General features: G+C 32.4%; 1 protein-coding gene across 1 annotated transcript in view; it reads left to right on the top strand.

Moving 5' to 3' along the window:
- Nucleotides 1-493: 493 nt before the first annotated feature.
- The window catches only part of LOC113505857 (octopamine receptor), a 49,310-nt gene continuing 32,784 nt past the window's right edge, over nucleotides 494-17,019 (top strand). Inside the window, exon 1 of the mRNA XM_026888698.1 lies at nucleotides 494-744. The gene's annotated coding sequence lies outside the window, so the exon portion shown is untranslated. The remainder of the gene's footprint in view (nucleotides 745-17,019) is intronic.

The raw sequence follows: 17,019 nt of genomic DNA, 5'->3' as shown, positions 1-17,019 counted from the left end.
TTTCTTAAAACTTTTAACAGGGATAAGTTATTTTTGGGTTATTTTAAGTTTCTTGTTATGCTTGTAAAAAACAAAGCCTTTTCTTTTTTAAGTAAAGTCAGGTTATTTTCAGTTCCTGCTTCCAAAATACTTTTCGATCGAAAAGCGGCTGCCTTTTTATTTTTAAACGTCAGTATAAAATGAAATGGTATTGATAATACTCGTATGTATGATATACTTAAAATATATGTAACTTATACCACTTCGTGTACATAACACTTCAACAATAAATGGTACTGACCTTCGTTGAAAACTTACTATTTAACTTATGTGTATAAAATAAAAAGTACCTTAAAAACATATATCATTTTTGTAATAATAATAAAACAAGAACTTCAAAAAACCTGTATGAAATAATACACAGGCAAAACTTCTCGTCGATCCAGCCCGAGTCTACTACGGCGTAGACAGCTCGTAGCGTCAGTTGATAGTCGGTCGCTACGGAGTACACCCGCTACGGCCGTCAACGAAAGTGCTACAGGAGAGTGCTACGAAAGTGTAGCTTCATAGAACTTTGAACTAAGTACTAAAGTGCTTGTGAAAGTAACTGTAGTAATAATTCAGAGTGAGAATATTAACTCTTTTGCAATAATGAACAATATTTAATTTTTAAATTTATTTTAAAATTGGTATTTAGTGTCGAATGTGTTTTAAAATAAATAACATACAATGAGAACACTGTTCACCGAAAAAAGCAATATATAGGTAAGTGAATAGAGAAATATACTATTTTTCTAATCATTGTTTATTAAAAGTAAATTGAAGTTAATCTATTTATATACGAATCGGGATTTCTTTTTTTACAATACGAATTAAAAGAAGACCATATTTTTTAAGTTTCATTTTATAAATTAATGGTACGATTGAGAACAGACTAATAATAATGTCTAGTTATAATACAATTCTTTTTATTAAAAACGAAAAACATCTGAGAAGCTTTCACAGCTTAGCTCAAGCCAACCTAAAGTTGCTTGTGTTAATATATTATTTTTGGAACATGTAATCATTGTTTCGGACGACTTGCAACTTTTTCTTTTATAATCCGTCTACCTAACAACATCTTCTTTAAATACATATCTTATTTTCTCGCTTAGTAAAACAGTAACAAAGTAAAGCGTACCTTTTATTTAAGAAAGAAAACAACAAAAGGGCACTCAAGCCTTGTGCAAAAACTAACATCATAGAATTAAGTAAATACTTTAAAGACATAAATAAAATATTTTCGACATTCGCATTAATCAAGATTGGCTTGAACGTTCAACTTTCTCATTCCACACGTCATAACAATTTATATTCTATTTATATTATAACTGTGATTACTAGAGACCTAGAAAAAATAGGATTCCTTAACAATTTTAAAATTAATTAACTGAAGCTGAATTTAAGCTATTCTCGTATTTAGGCAATTACTCAGTGAGAATTCAATTTTCATTTCTACTTATTAGAATTTTATGATTTTTTCTTTACGATTTCTTTATGGTTAGCTGCTTAACCTTTTAGTAGGCGGATGCGGTTCGCTTCCTGTCTTACCAGATTTAGATGAGTACAAAATTTGACATAGGAAGAGTATAAACAGTATGGCTCGCGTAAATATCGGTTAATGGAACAAAAACTGGCAAATATGTAAGAATTCAATATGGTAATTACTGCCCTAAAATCATTATTCGTAGTAACACAAAGTAGCTCGCAAACTTTACTTTGAAAATGGGTGAGATTAGATACTTTTACAATAGAGCATCATATAATAGAGTCAAGGGAGGAGAATGGTTTCAAAATATTTTAAAACAAACTGAACTGTTTACAAGTCACCCTTTTTAATTCGTAAAAAGGCGTTGATTGTAAAAAAGGATTAAATCAAATAAAACGAAACAAAGCAAACAAATTGCTGGCACACAATTCGTTTATTTAAAAGAAGAATTAAAAAAAAACTTAATTAAAAAAATCTTTTGTTCGAATTTGTTTAGAGTAATTGGATTCCGCATCAATCCCTTAGGTACTCGGCAACAAAGTTGTAATTGGAACCGAATTTCAAATACACTGAATAGACAAGAACGTAATTTGACTCTTAATTCTAATTCTAACATGTTTGAAACTTGGAATGCTTCGTCATCGAATAAACCCTTTCATGTCAACCTCATTTTCGCCGATTTATAATTCAAGCAAGAATTATCTTTAATATCTCTTTTTACAACTCCACAGAGGATTTACAGACTTTTTTGTTCTTGTAATTTCAGCACCCTTTTTCGCTATGTTTTTTTTTAAATATCTATTGCCTTCAGGGACTCTACTTTATCACCTAGACTATCACTATCATTTCAAAAATAAATTTAGTTCATCACTACAAGCTGTAATCAGATCAATAAAAAAACGACAAGCTACATTTCTTCCAATGTTTTACTCCATCGTAATATGTATAAGTATTCACTGGCTGAAAAAAAAACACAATGGAATATACAGATCTCGTTTCTTACGAGGGCCTATCCATAAAAATCCTCCAAGTAAAATGAACCATACGAGTGATGCGATCTGAGATTACCGTGCCAATTGAACTACTACATAAATTATGTAGCCGCCGATAAAAGCCTCAGTTTATTAGGCTTCCATAAAGCGTTAGGGCTGTCACTCACATAGTAAGGAATGAATTGGTTCTGTAAATATAGATGCTCGTACGAGTCGTTACTCTTGATTCATACTTTCATGGTCCAATGGTAATATAGCGCCTCGGTTTTTTAGGGTTTTATGTAAGACGTTCTATTGTTCTGTTGTGTTGGTATGAGATAAATAGAAAATTAATTTTAGTTTTTTTTCTATTTGAAAATTTCGTCGGCTATGTTGGTTTTGTGGCAAAAAGGAGTGCGAGATTACCGTACTTAATCATTAAATTAAGAGGGTTATTCGCTTAATTATAACATATCGTCATTATTTATTATTATAAAACATAGTCGTTTTACTGATAGTTAATTCGAAAAGTTTTACCATTTAGGAAACTATAAAAACTGTCCTAGAATATATTGTTTATAGGTATCATAAAATACTCAAAAATCGTTGTCTATTAAATTCTTCATGACAAATTTTCAAGATTGATGCTGACTGAATTACCCAAAGAACTGAAAACTACAAAATTTTAATAACCTTAAGTAGGTAGGTACCTATGGAGAGCTACAGGATACAGTTAAATAATAATTATAATGTGACATTGAACAGGTCACCTCACCTTTGTATTTCTAAGTACTGGAAATTGATTTAGTTTTGGTAAATAATCAAATATCGTCTTAAATCTAAGAGCGTCTGTTAATGAAAGAATCGTAATTAAAACTTTCTGTCTGGCCTTTACTTTTGAGCCTTAATGACGTCAAGCAATTAATGCCTGTTTATTGGTTTTTTCTTATAAATATCTTCTTGAACAAAGTCTATATTTTAAATGTACCTTACAGTACCGAAAAATATCAATTACCAAGTAAATGTTAAAAGAACTTACCTAACTAGAGTGAACGTGTCGGATGAAAGTTGAATATATTTCGAAAAATATTTAAAGGCCTACGTTCGTTTTCAATATTACTGACTATATTATTGCGAGAGTGGTAAAGACTACATAAAAACACTTGCAAAGTCAATTCGATTTAAAAAATAATAAAACTTATATCGAAATCTGTTTACAGTTCAACTTGGTCTATAGAAACGAAGGAATAATCTGTTTTAGAAGGAAATTGCTTGGAAAAAATCAAGTTAGTGGGGAAATCACTGCAGGACGGGACATTGCTGTTAGAGCTACAGGGAAGCTTACTTTTTTATGGCAGGCTATACAATATTAAAATTTCAAATTACCAAGCATTGAAAAGAATGTTAAGTGGTTTGGCGATTGCCTCGGTAGAACTAAGTATGGACCTATTTGTGCATGATTTTATGAAAGAACTCTTAAATGTTTTTATGATACTATGGAGTTTCTTGCTCGTTCTTCTCCATGAGAATCTACCTTCCGAACGAGCGGTAGCTTCAATAGGAGACTGACCGACAGACTGACAGTAGTTTTTAAAATTGTTCATATTTAAATTGTTTTGACGTTCAAAAGTGCCATATACTGGTCTAATTGAAATAAAGAATTTGACTTTGAATTTATGTTTTCTGACAGTTTAAATTGTATTATGCTAAATAAAAAGCACCTATGTAAAAGAATCAATATTTGCATTTTTTCTGGAACAAAAATAAGTTTAAATGTATTATTAAAATGTCCTGTACATTATATACCGATGATTTGCTGTGGATCAAGTAAAAAGCCAGTATTTTAATTCTTTATTATAGAATTCTAAATATAAACTGACTCTGTAAATTCATAAGCGATTTTAATGTTTTTTTTTCCAAACAGAACACAAATCAAAATATTATATATTTTACTTCTGAATATCTGAGGTATGTAGGTGAATTGGGGTGAGCTAGGAAAATAATAAATTGAATCGTCTGCCAGATATTCGGCCCAGATGCGTCACCGTGGACATTCTGATCATGTTGTGATACAAAACGACTATCTCTAGTTGTTACCGTGTGATTACATTTGACTACTTTTATATTTGATTATTAAAGTTAGGTACTTTAATAATCAAATGTAAAATGTTTTAACAGTTTATAGATAAAAGATACTTGTGTTTCATTTACTTAAGGTAATTGATTAATATTACATGTTTAAGTAAAATAATTCAAGAAAAAATAGAAATTGTTTGGTTGGTGAGCCTTATTATATAAGGTGATTTTTTGTCGTCTTACAAAAGCAGCCCAGTTCATGTATCCGACGTAAAATATTCTAGGCGGATTTTTTTTTTAAACATCAACTAAGATAATAAGTACGAAGAAAAATTAAACATGAGAAATCTGAAATATACTCTTAAAGATGATAAAAACGCCGCCGCCCGCGCCCCTCACCATTGTTACAAGGCTCAGACAGCGCTCGCAACAGAGTTGTGTTTCTAAAAAACAACGAATTGCATCATAATATTGAATAAAAATTGCATTTAAATTTATTCAAATCTCATAAATACCTATTTTTTATCATGAACGTGGTCTAGTCATTGGATACATGAACTGGGCTGCTTTTGTAAGACGACTAAAAAATCACGGTGTATACACAAACCAACAGTAATAGTTAATGTAAAACAGTAAATTTTTTGCCATTTAGTAGTTTAACATCAATTTTATACACACCCAATTAATTTAATCACACTTACATTCATCTAAAATGAAACATTAAACATTCTAATTCTGCCCAATTTGCATATTCTCTGTCGTTTTAATACACGTATCTTTCCGGGCCGTTGCCCTGTATACCCGGATAACCGTCTGACGTCACTGACGCCCCTTATGTAGAAGGTTAAATTATTGGCGCTCAAAATTGGTGGGCCGAGCCGTGGCAGTGACATATGGAGGGGACAAAACGGGGTTAGTAATGTGACCGGCCTAATAATTATAGTAAAGTACATAGTGGACAAAACGGACGAAATTGTTGCTAAATACTTGTTTTGTGGATATAAAGGATGTTTTATAGGCTTGTAATGAAATAAGGCATTACAAAAATGGAAATAGATTTCTCTATTTATTTTGTAAATAGTTTTTTAGGCGTAGTTGTTAACTATGCTATTTATGCTGATCAAATAATAGATCAAACATATTTTTGGATCATTTTTAAAAGTGCAACTGGAATTTAAAAGAAATTAGCTATAAACTAAATTCGCGGTCGATATTTTTGTCAATGCAAAAACAAAAACTTTTGAATGAATTGTGACGTCATCGACATAACAACTCATTGCATGCATAAATTATGAAAATAACTACAGAAACAGAACACATATTGCATCTTTACAATGGCGAGATATAACAACGTATAATACCAACTCTGAGGCGACGTAAGATAAAACAAAAGATATCGCAAGACGACGTTCAATAAAAGGGTTAATGGTTTTCTCGAACCTAAACAAAGGTATATTGTGTGAAGGACCTCCGATAGTAAAGAAAGGCCCTTAGCCCGAGCCACCGACTGGCCGAGTTATGATCGGTCTTCGTCATACAATATTGACGCGACGTGTCAAATATATAGGTCGCCTTTGATACCCAATACAAGCTGTCTTTATACTTAGCAGTATGACATTTTTCTGTTCTATTTCGTGAATTTTGAGGTGTATGAAGTAGGTGTGTGGTTTTCCTGTCTCCATTAAAGTAATTCAAATGAACTTCCAATATTCGTAGTTAATAGGTGTTCCAAAACTCAAATCAATTTACCATACAAAACATTGGTCGACGTCTTAATCATTTCATAGGGCCTAAAACCACCTTTTAAAGTTATATACACTATGTATCCTTTATTTTCAGTTAAATTTTACAATCAAATCAAATTTAAATCAACAATTCAAATGTCGCATTCCCAGTAATCATTAAGGAATACAAATTGAAAACATAAAACATTTAACAAATAGAAAATACACAATTCAATATCCTATCAAAGAAAATTTGATTAATTATTGGGTGACAAGGCGAATTTTGGCACGAATGGATTTCAAAGGTTGCCCGTATTTGGTTTGTTTTGTTACAAATGATAGGGAAATATGGTTATACTAGGCTAACGTTTAGCGGCTGTGCCCAATTACCTACCGATGTTGCCAATGTTTTTGTTATCGCGTTTTGTTTATGTTGTAATTATTATTAGACTCATATTAGATATCGCGGTTTAATATTAAATTTGATATTGTTATGAGTGGTTTACATTACAATGTAGTGTAAACTGATAGGCTTTTATTAATGAAACTTTTTGGTTTGGTTTTAGCACGACCCTTTTTTAGTCCTAGCTACCGCATTAGGTTAAGTTACCTGTAATGGTAGATTAGTGTGATAATTAAATAAATAAAAAATAAGTTAGTTGCATTAACAAAGAACATAAATACGCAGACAAACAGATAGATGGAGAACAAAGTGAGCTTACAAGGGCTCCTTTTTGTGCGGTAACTACGGAACCCTCTAAAAAGACCCAGAATTGCTTTTAAATATCTCATGACGGAGCCACGTTCCAATGTTCAGTCAACACAACTTGCTAGTCAAAATAGAAAGTCTGCAGAGAAAAGTACAAAGGAAAAAGGGTTTTAACCAACAATTACACCATAAAAGCAATATTCACTCGGCAAGAACTACTTGACCCCCACTTATTAGCTTCATATTTCTTCCACGCATTACTCGGGACGTAGAAATTATTCGCGTCGTTATTCTCGCTATATTTCTTTTATAAAAAATGGGTAAATGTAAGTAGGAGCATCGATCGTCGGTCCTTGGGTTCCAGGAAATTAGTCCTGAGAGCATTTGAGGAGACAATAAACGCTTGGCGTACTGGGTAAGGGATAATCGTTAGCGATGTTGTAATTCTAAGATTGTTTTGACATTCCCTAATGTTAGGAATTGCGAAAAGATTTTTGAACAAATCGAGTTTTATAGACTAGACTTTAGGTACATAGTTTTTAAATAAATATTTTTGTTACATTCATCTATGAAAAATTCCTTATTACTGATTGCTTAATCCTGATCCAAACCTTACGAATTAAGGTAAACTAAGAATATGATCAAAATAATGTTTATTTATTAGATCGTCATAAACGAAAGATTAATAACAGCTGTGGTTGGTCTACAATATTCGCAACAATCAACACGTTAGTTTTTAATTTACAACACATACCAGAGTACGTTATATCTATAATCTACTTTAAAAACAGGAGGATAATACAATGCACACTAAATCAAATTTTGTCGTTTAGGTACATGAGACAAAGTTTTCTTTTTTACATTATCGTTCCTTTGCCCATTCCAAGAATATAGAATACACCTCTGACATTATGCTGAGAAAAATTGGGTCCTATTTTCCGCCACTCAGTTTGCAAAAGAGCCGAACATAGTTACTTTGTCAAACGCACTGATCAGATGATTTCATCATGACGTCATATTGAATGTATTCTATTTCCTGATACCTTTTAGTGTTTTCTGAATAAATAAAAAAAAGTCAAATCAAACTACTATTGTATAAATCACTTGACTTAAGTTTGGCAAACATTATCGAAATAAAAAATGAGCAAGTATTTTAGGAGGTTCCGTGCCCAAAAGGATAAAACGAAACTATATCACTAAGTCTTTGCTGTCTCCTCGTCAGTTTGGCACAAGATTAACTTATATCCCAGTCCGAGGTCCCGAGTTCGATCCCATTGTTTTCAGACATACTTCTTCATCGTGTAAGTGTTATTAAAGAAACTTACTTATAGTGTAGGTCATCTGTCTTGCACTTGACCGGTAATTAGTATTTCGATACGATATTGGGATAGGTAGGCAACAATACCTACATTTGTTCAGATATGTCTTGATAATTCAATTGAATCCAGTAAATGGTACTTTTGCACGAAAATATCTTTCTTTAGCTATTTCTGTTACCTCAGAACTTTGGACTTACTCTTTGAAGTTTTAAGTGCTGAAAGGAACATATATTATTGCTTTATTCCTCGGGATTCCGGCAAATATTTGCGAACTTCCATTATTCTGGATTGGAACAAGAACCTCTTGAAGAGTAAAGTTCAGTGGTGCGAATATTTTTGACTGTTGAACACTTTTATCGAAGAAATGTTTCAAATAAACGTAAATATCAAGCTGTTTTCTTCCTAATCCTACTTAACGATATAAAGTAAACAGGTGGCGATTGATTTTAATAAGTTTTGTTAATAAAGTTTTTTTTTATTAAGATAAAATAGCAATAATACTCTTTCTGGATTCGGTTAAAACTCTTCATCGAAGACATAAGTCAAAATTACACCTATTCCAAAATCAAATTGCAAGAATAGTAAAAGTTATAAAATTAATTTAAATCTTTAAATAATATTTTAAACGAAACATGTAAATATATTGCAGACTTGTTGAAAAATGTGTAAAATATGATTCTCTACGAAATACAACTGACCACGGGTAACAGAGATAAAGTAATCTTAATTTTTCCCCAGCTTTTATAAACTCGCTTTTTATCCTTTACACGAATTAATTTCAACAATCAATCCACACAAAATGTATTGCTTTAGAGAGCTGATTAAACTCATTTTTTAATCCAACAGTTTTTCCCAGAAATTAAATTAAATAAAAAAATAACCCAGACTTATTAATTAAGAAAGTTTAATATTCTAAGAATCGCGATTTCACATATTCTAGTATCTTTTTTTACTATAACTTATTATTATATTTTATGTGATTTTAAGTTCTCTTGAAATGTATTTATTTCTAATCAAAAGAAAAGTGGGCTAAATTTAGGATCGTCAGTCCTTTGAACTTACAAAAAGACTGCCTTGACTTTTGGTAATTCTACCTCGTTTTTGACTCTACATTGGGAGCGGCTTTCAGTCTCATCGGATTCATTCAAGTGCTGTATGCTACAAAGACCTTCGCTCATTCAATTACCTAATGTAAATATTTAATTACGACCTAAAGCTTCCTTATAAATAAGATAACCCAGAAATTCCGAAACCCACCAATGCTATCTGATCACTTTTGATTACTGATCAATTAACAATTTAAATGAGAATTGGATATCTGATTTAATTTGTAAATCTGATCCCCTTGTGAATGAAGTAAGCCATTCATTACATTCAATCCCTAACGAGCTCATTAGGTTACTTGGCGTTAAGGGAAGCAAAGGTTTACATTGGTGTGCGTAAATTAATTATCATTCGTACTTTTTATTAAAGGCACCGTTTGAAGGTTTCTGTAGGATTATTTACATTATGGCAGTGATTAAACGGAGTTATGAGAATAAATAATTTATAGTGATCTAGGTGGACATATATTTTTTTTAATTTAATGAGTTTTTTTTCTTTTAGAGAGTTATCTATAAAAAAAAAAATTGCGTGAGCTTTTGCCTTTTTTTTTTCCTTTCCTTTTTCACTGTTAGTTTTTGGAGAACGAACGAAATTGAACTTTGAACAAAAAAGCTAGCGAGAACATTTTACTTCATACAGATACGGATCGGATTTTTTATACGAACCGATCGGTTTGAAGCAAAATGTTAAAGTAAATATATCTAGATTCCAGCTAAGAGCTGAGATAGAAATCTTTGTCAAATAGACTGAGCGCAGGTACGCCTGTGTGAAAAATTTGAGGACCGCATAATATGGCCATTTGCTAGGCCTGATAAGTATTCTTAGGTAAAGTACCTCCATTTGCTAGACCACTCTCAGTTGAATAGCACAGGTAGTACAGTGCGTAAAACTCTGAAGTAGAATGTTGCTTTTTTTGAAATAATTTATCTTTTTTTCTAAATAGTAGCTAAGAAATTAGTCCCGTCTCTTAACTGGTGATCTAAAAACCAGGGAGAACTCAAGAAGGCCTATTTCCCTAAAACACAACCCAGTTCAGATAAGCAGACTTTCTACCATTATTAAAAAGCTTGACACGTTTTTGATAAATCAACGCCACTATCAGAACTGTTTAAACAAAAGTGGCCGAAAAAGTTTTAATTAAAAAAAAAATAAGTATCTTTAATTTGTTTGTCATTTGAAGGTGATGAAAACTAAATCGAAGGAGACGTAAATGCAAATAAACAAACATCAAAAATACTTTTAAGCAACATATCTCATAAAATGTCTTAACAAATGCCCACATCTCTAAGGAGATATTTGAAAAGAAAGGCATTTATTTGCTTCTGAATAAAATTATTTACAAGGACACACCAAAGTCGCAGGTTATATTGAACAAAAATCCGTTACACTATTTTTCTGTCCACCTGAAATCCAATTTGCCAATAAGCCACAAACGTTTCCAATTGGCAAGGTTTCCCAATGAGGCTCAAAGGTTTTCGTTTGAATGACGGCAATATTGCCTAATCCGCGTCGGTACTACGTATTCTTGTTATAACAAAAGCGAAATATCAGGAACAACTAAACAATTATTAATTTTAGTCAATTTTTAAATTTACTAATACGTTAACCTGTGAAAAAAGTCATGTTAAAAAAAGAGACAGAAAAAATAGGGTTTTACTCTTTACTCATATAAGGTATGTTTGGAAGATCAACGGAAGTTCTCTCAGAGCAATTCAATATTATATTTTCTATAGCCATTGCGGTAACTTAACACTCACTAGCCAATATCTATCAATTATTGTACAAATTTTACTAACAATAGTTGCCACTGGAATTTGCAAGATACGTAATCAGACCGCCGATGCGGCAATCTCTTTCAATCTTCTACAATTGTTACTGGTATATATGACTCATTTTTGTAAAAAAAGTAAAAAATGATATCATTACTGTTCGAAGCATTGAACGCTACTGATTTTTTTTTTTTTAATCACACTTTAATATTATGCCGAAGAAAGAATCCGCTCTGTCACGCATTCACAGTCACAACAATATTACCATAAGACGATGCTTTGTTAAAGTTATTGTTTAATATATAGAACACTAGCTTTTTGCCCGTGGCTTCGCCCGCGTCGAGGTCGGTTATATCGCGTTTCCAAGAGAACTCTTCAAAAGTTCGGGATAAAAACTATCCTATGTTCTTTCTGAAGGTCAACTCCATCTCTGTACCAAATTTCATTAAAATCAGTTCAGTGATTTAGACGTGAAAGCGTAACAGACAGACAGAGTTACTTTCGCATTTATAATATTAGTAGGGATAGTGCATACGATTGGAGTATGCTACTGCAAATTAGCTCATAAAGATGAATGCATTTGCTGTTTTTTTCGAAAAACGAATTGAAAACTCTATAGTTAAACAGAAATTGTAGACGAAACCTTATAGATTACCTGAGTAAATTGGATAAGGATTGACCTTATTATATAAACCTCAACTTTCCAACTAAAACACTTATGTATGTCGAAACCTTTTCAAACTGAAACTTTCCAAATAACGTTAATGTTTGAATCACTGGAACCCTCTGCAGGAAGCCCGGGCTCTACCTCCTTTCAAATTAAGATTGTTGCAGTTGTGGAAGCGGGACGAAGCATATAACGTAGAGCGTCATCTCTTTCACACAATGGCAATGGCCTTGCTTTAAAAGGGGGTAGGTCTTCAGGAAGAACCTATCAAGGATGTAAGGATCGCAGCAATTTCACGGATCAAGTAACATATCTTTTGATCGTAAAGAAACAATTAATGAGAGTTTTTACAAAGGAAACAGTTCAGTGAAACCGAAACTTAAAGTGAGACATTTTACGTAAAAGAATATTATTATGTTTTGTTGAAAAGATTGTGGGTAATTGATGAGTATTTTGAGACAAAACTCAGATTATTGTGTTCCTAAGAAAAAACATATTCGAACAGAAATATTAAAAAAATGTTATATTTTATTCAGTAATCTAAATAAAATCAATTAAATCTTACTTACGAAGATAAAAGACATTAGTGATGTTGAAACGTATGAAAGGAGGAGGCTTAATGACATCGCATGGCAATAAAAGTATACCGATAAGTGATGTCACACAAAATTTTATTTTACCGTCTTCATTTTTTTTATGAGGATTAATAAGACACTTTAGAATACTAACCTCACGAAGCCAACCCGTTGATCATCATCAGCAAAATCTGGAGGCTTTTGTTACTGCTTAAAAACAACCCAGAAGCCAATGCAACCCTTGATTCAATGCTACTTCAATCCTCATTTCAAAATCTGTTTTCAATGTTTACCAATAGTGAAGCTGTTTGTATTTGTGAGTGCAACAGCTGTGATTGGCCGGACCGCATGAAACAGCCGGATATATTCCAATTATAAAATTGATCCGGACAAAAACGTTATTTATTTTTCAATACTATTTTGTTGTGGTAGTGTTGCTACACCGAATACAATATCGTGATTGGTTGCGAATTATTATAATGAAAATAAATATGGAAGCGTCATATAATAACTCCGATTAAAGGTTTATTAAATAAACAAGCAATTAATCCAATACAATTTATAATGTTTATTAAATATAATAATATTTTTTCAGTTTTATTTGAATTTAAAAAATATTTGAACACATAACTTAAAACTAAATGGAGATACAAATCTAAAGTTTACTTAAAGCGATCCATTCCAAATAGCGTGCTCCGTCCCGTAACATTGTATAACTATGCATTTCTAATCATAAACAGCGAAGTTATAGCCAAAATATTTCAGGCTATTCTATCAGGGTATAACCAATTCCAGATAATCGTTAAGTACTCATTTCGCTTTATCGTAGGGCCGTAATTCAAAATGGTTGGTAGGGCGCGATCATATTTTGTATGAAAGTCAGTACGATTTTGCTGAGATAGAAATAATAGCATGTGCAGCACGCAATCGATTCCTAGGACAAGAGTTTGTGTGATCAGATAATCTTTACCTTGAGACTAAGTACCTTAATGCGTGGAACCTACATGTTTGTAAAACCTACTGCTACACAAGGATTTAATTCTTTAGTGAGTGTGGTATTTTTTTTACTTCTTATGTTGTTGAGTTAACATATTTATTTATTTATAAAACGAACATATTTCTTAAAGTGAAATGGGTAAAAGCACAGAGAGCACTGCGGTTCCTTAAAATAAGACCTTTTACATTTAAGCAACTCCAACAAGTATGAAGGCGAAAAGCTGCGAAGAAATAATTCCTTGTATTGTTTTTAAAATTTTCATAAGACATTCATATTAAATTCAAACTGATATAATCTGATAACACAAAAAAGGGTAAACATCATTATAATTTATGAAACATTTTTGCCATCATCACCATAACATCGGCAACAAGCATTAAACCCCAAATATTCTTATTACTTCGCAAACGATCGTAGCCGGATTTAAGTGACATAAAGTCGCATCAAACCCGTCGTCAATGTGAACGCGGGTTTATGCGGTCTGCAATCGTGATTGCCCCGATTTGTATCACGCTGATGACCGCCCGGCTGTTCCCTGGATGAAGGGCGCTATTGAAGGCAAAATAAATTGCTTAAAAAGTGAAATAGTCAAAAAATCTTTGGTATGAAATTGGTACGAAAAAGTATTTGTCTAAGTAATATGTAGGTAAAGCAAAAATAATTAAGTTATTTTGTTGAATTTCATAAAAATACTAGTCCTTAGACTCAAAAATGATTGATTGACAATTTGAAAACATTCCTCGGTATTGAAAGGGAGCAGGTTTGTATTTGTAATTTCAAAATAAATCTCATACCCTGAACACTGACTGACCCATGAACGAAGCAAATACATACTTAATACCAAGCTTGTTTAATATTTAGTGTAAACTTGGCTAGTTTCCCAAGAAAGGAAATTAGTGTCACGTACGAGGCTTTCTGCCAATAACCCTCGCCAAATTCTAGGACTGAAACGAAAATGTTAAAGAAATCGAAACAGAAACCTAGATAAAGCACTCGAAAGGGAATAACATAGGAGAAATGTTTGATCTAGTTGTAAAAAGAATTGTTTAGTAAACGAACCTGAGGTTTTCGGATTCAACCTTTGCTCGGGTAAAAAGTATGTTAGGAAAACACCTAGATCTCAGTCAGGCAATATCGAGAGAATAGATCTATTGGATTGGGGAACGCTTACCTGAATACAGTTATCGTATATCTATGTCCATCTATTTGTGTAAGCCTCGTCTGATTGACGACCTCTAACGCTTAACAAATGGGGGAAAATGTGCCTATTTGGATCCACATTTGAAATAGGACTGGGTTATTTTTAGTTTTCCAAGGTGTGGTTTGTAGTGTTTTGGCGTGAAAATTGTAGGCAAAGCTGTGAATACTCTGCTTTAATGAAGCTAGTAGCTATGTAAACTACAACTGCAGAAGTGATCGATCACAGGTTAAGCTACACTTTATTCAGTCGATCCGTGGAAGGGCAAGTATTTATGTCATAATGAGTTCCTCTGTTTTTTGGAAGGTGCGTTAAATAGTGGGTCACGGATCCCAAAACTTTCAAACTCGTTACGTACTCAGAAACTAGAAAGTCTGAGTAACGGGTGCCGTATTGCCTAGGAAACTAATAAATAATTTTTATTTGATACAAGTGCGAATTTATACTGTGAGAGTCCCAGGAAATCTATTGCCAACAATAATATCAGATATTTCAATTCGGAAAATTTAAGATACAAAATGTACAATTCGATATTCTGTCTATTTCAATGATATATCATTACATGTTTAGTGGAACAGCACAGCAACCAGCTTCAGGGCCCTAATTAATGCTATTTACAATGGACGATAAATGAATGAGAATTGGCTTTTTTTCTACACAATTGGAAATTTAGTATGGGACGGTACACTCAAGGTCAATACAATGAATTTTCAAGTATTGTGTTGGCATAATGCTTAGATTAGCAAATGCTGTGAGTAGGAATAATAAAAGGAATTGTAAATAGCAGAATCGGGGCCTAGGACTAATACAAGGCACTGTATCTATGATCACGTGTGGGTTTGGGAATTATTATTTCAGTGCGTTATTCTTCTTTGAGAGCAGAGGTAAACAGGAAGATCATTACGCATTTACGAGTGCTTACTGCGCTTCGTATATCAACTTTTTCCTTGTTTTTGTTTATTTAATGGTGGAGATAATGTGAGGTGTCGGTTCATTTATTGCTTGTTTGTGACATTACATCAAATAAACTGTGGAATTATGTATGAGCCACTTTAAGTACCTTTATTTCGAGTTAAGTAGTAAGTAAGTTTTTGGAATGCAGTTTTATGAATACAAATTAAAACTGAAGCCCATAAATACGTTGTTTTTTTTGCATTCCAGCGAATGTTTATTAAATAATATTTTGTCTATGAGTCTTCAAAAAAAAAAAATTATTTGAAGATATTCAATAAATTTAAATCAACAAATTGCAACATATCTGTTACATAATAAAGTACTAGATGAAGAGATATTTCAGTTACTCGTTATTGATAAGTACTGGAACAAAGAATGAGTAAAAAGGTCTGGGATTAAATCGTATGAACTTCATGTGACATTGAGTTTTCTTTTCGCGCAATCTAGGCCAGTCCATGTTTTCCACTTCAATGAGTCGTGTGGAAATTCAGCCTTAACCTATCAACACTCGAGAAGACTCAATTTCTTTGATAAAAATGGAAGGAGTAGAAATACTTGAAGTATATACTTTTTTCTAAACTATGTAAAAAAAATAATCGTATTTCATTATGATTAGAAATGAGTAGAAATACATGGAGTACCTATCTAAATACTTTTTTCTAAACTATGTAAAAAAAATAATCGTATTTTATTAGGATTATGATTGAATTAATGATTATGATTATTTCATTGAACTTTTTTGTAATTTCCCTTTTCACTAACACGTAAAAGCTAGTCTCATTTCCTTAAAACATTGTAATGTAAACAAGCTCTTTCATACTAAAACTAAAAGCTGTGCATGTCTATTTATGCAGTACAGTAAGCAACACGAAGATGAATTTCCGTCACACAATTCGCATATTCAAAGAGCTCATCTTGCGTTGTACGCTGTACAATGCTTAAGCTGACGGAATGTTGGCTGTCGTCGTATGATAATGTTACTTTCACACGTTCTCATGTAAATTTTATTACTGGCTTTTCCGTTCCTTTTCGAAATTGAGAAATTCTCGTTTATTTGCATCGTTTATTACGTGTGGCGTGTTTTAACGGCTGTAATGAATATTTTCGCTGACAATTTTAAAGTAAAATGTTTTTCATATTGGTTTGAAATCTCTTTGTTGGGTACAAAAGTTTCATAAATCGTATACGACGTGGGTAGATATGATACGATAAAAATAGTGTACATGGAACAATAGCTTTGTCAATAAGCTAGCAGTAAGGTGCTTTAGATTACTAATAGCTTTCTATTCCATAAAATATTATGATTAAATTTACTATTCTATTTTGACTTGCGGCCTCTCCGAAGATACGAAACTAGTCGTGCTATCCCGATAAATACGCGTGAGCAAACCGTTCTCAAATAAATAGGTAAATTACTACACTTGCACGAAAAACGAAACCTAGCAGTCT

The sequence above is a fragment of the Trichoplusia ni genome, chromosome 27 (assembly GCF_003590095.1).
Source record: "Trichoplusia ni isolate ovarian cell line Hi5 chromosome 27, tn1, whole genome shotgun sequence".
Classification (NCBI taxonomy): Eukaryota; Metazoa; Arthropoda; class Insecta; order Lepidoptera; family Noctuidae; genus Trichoplusia; species Trichoplusia ni.
Note: the sequence above shows the minus strand (reverse complement) of the source record. Positions and strands in the feature narration are given on the sequence as shown.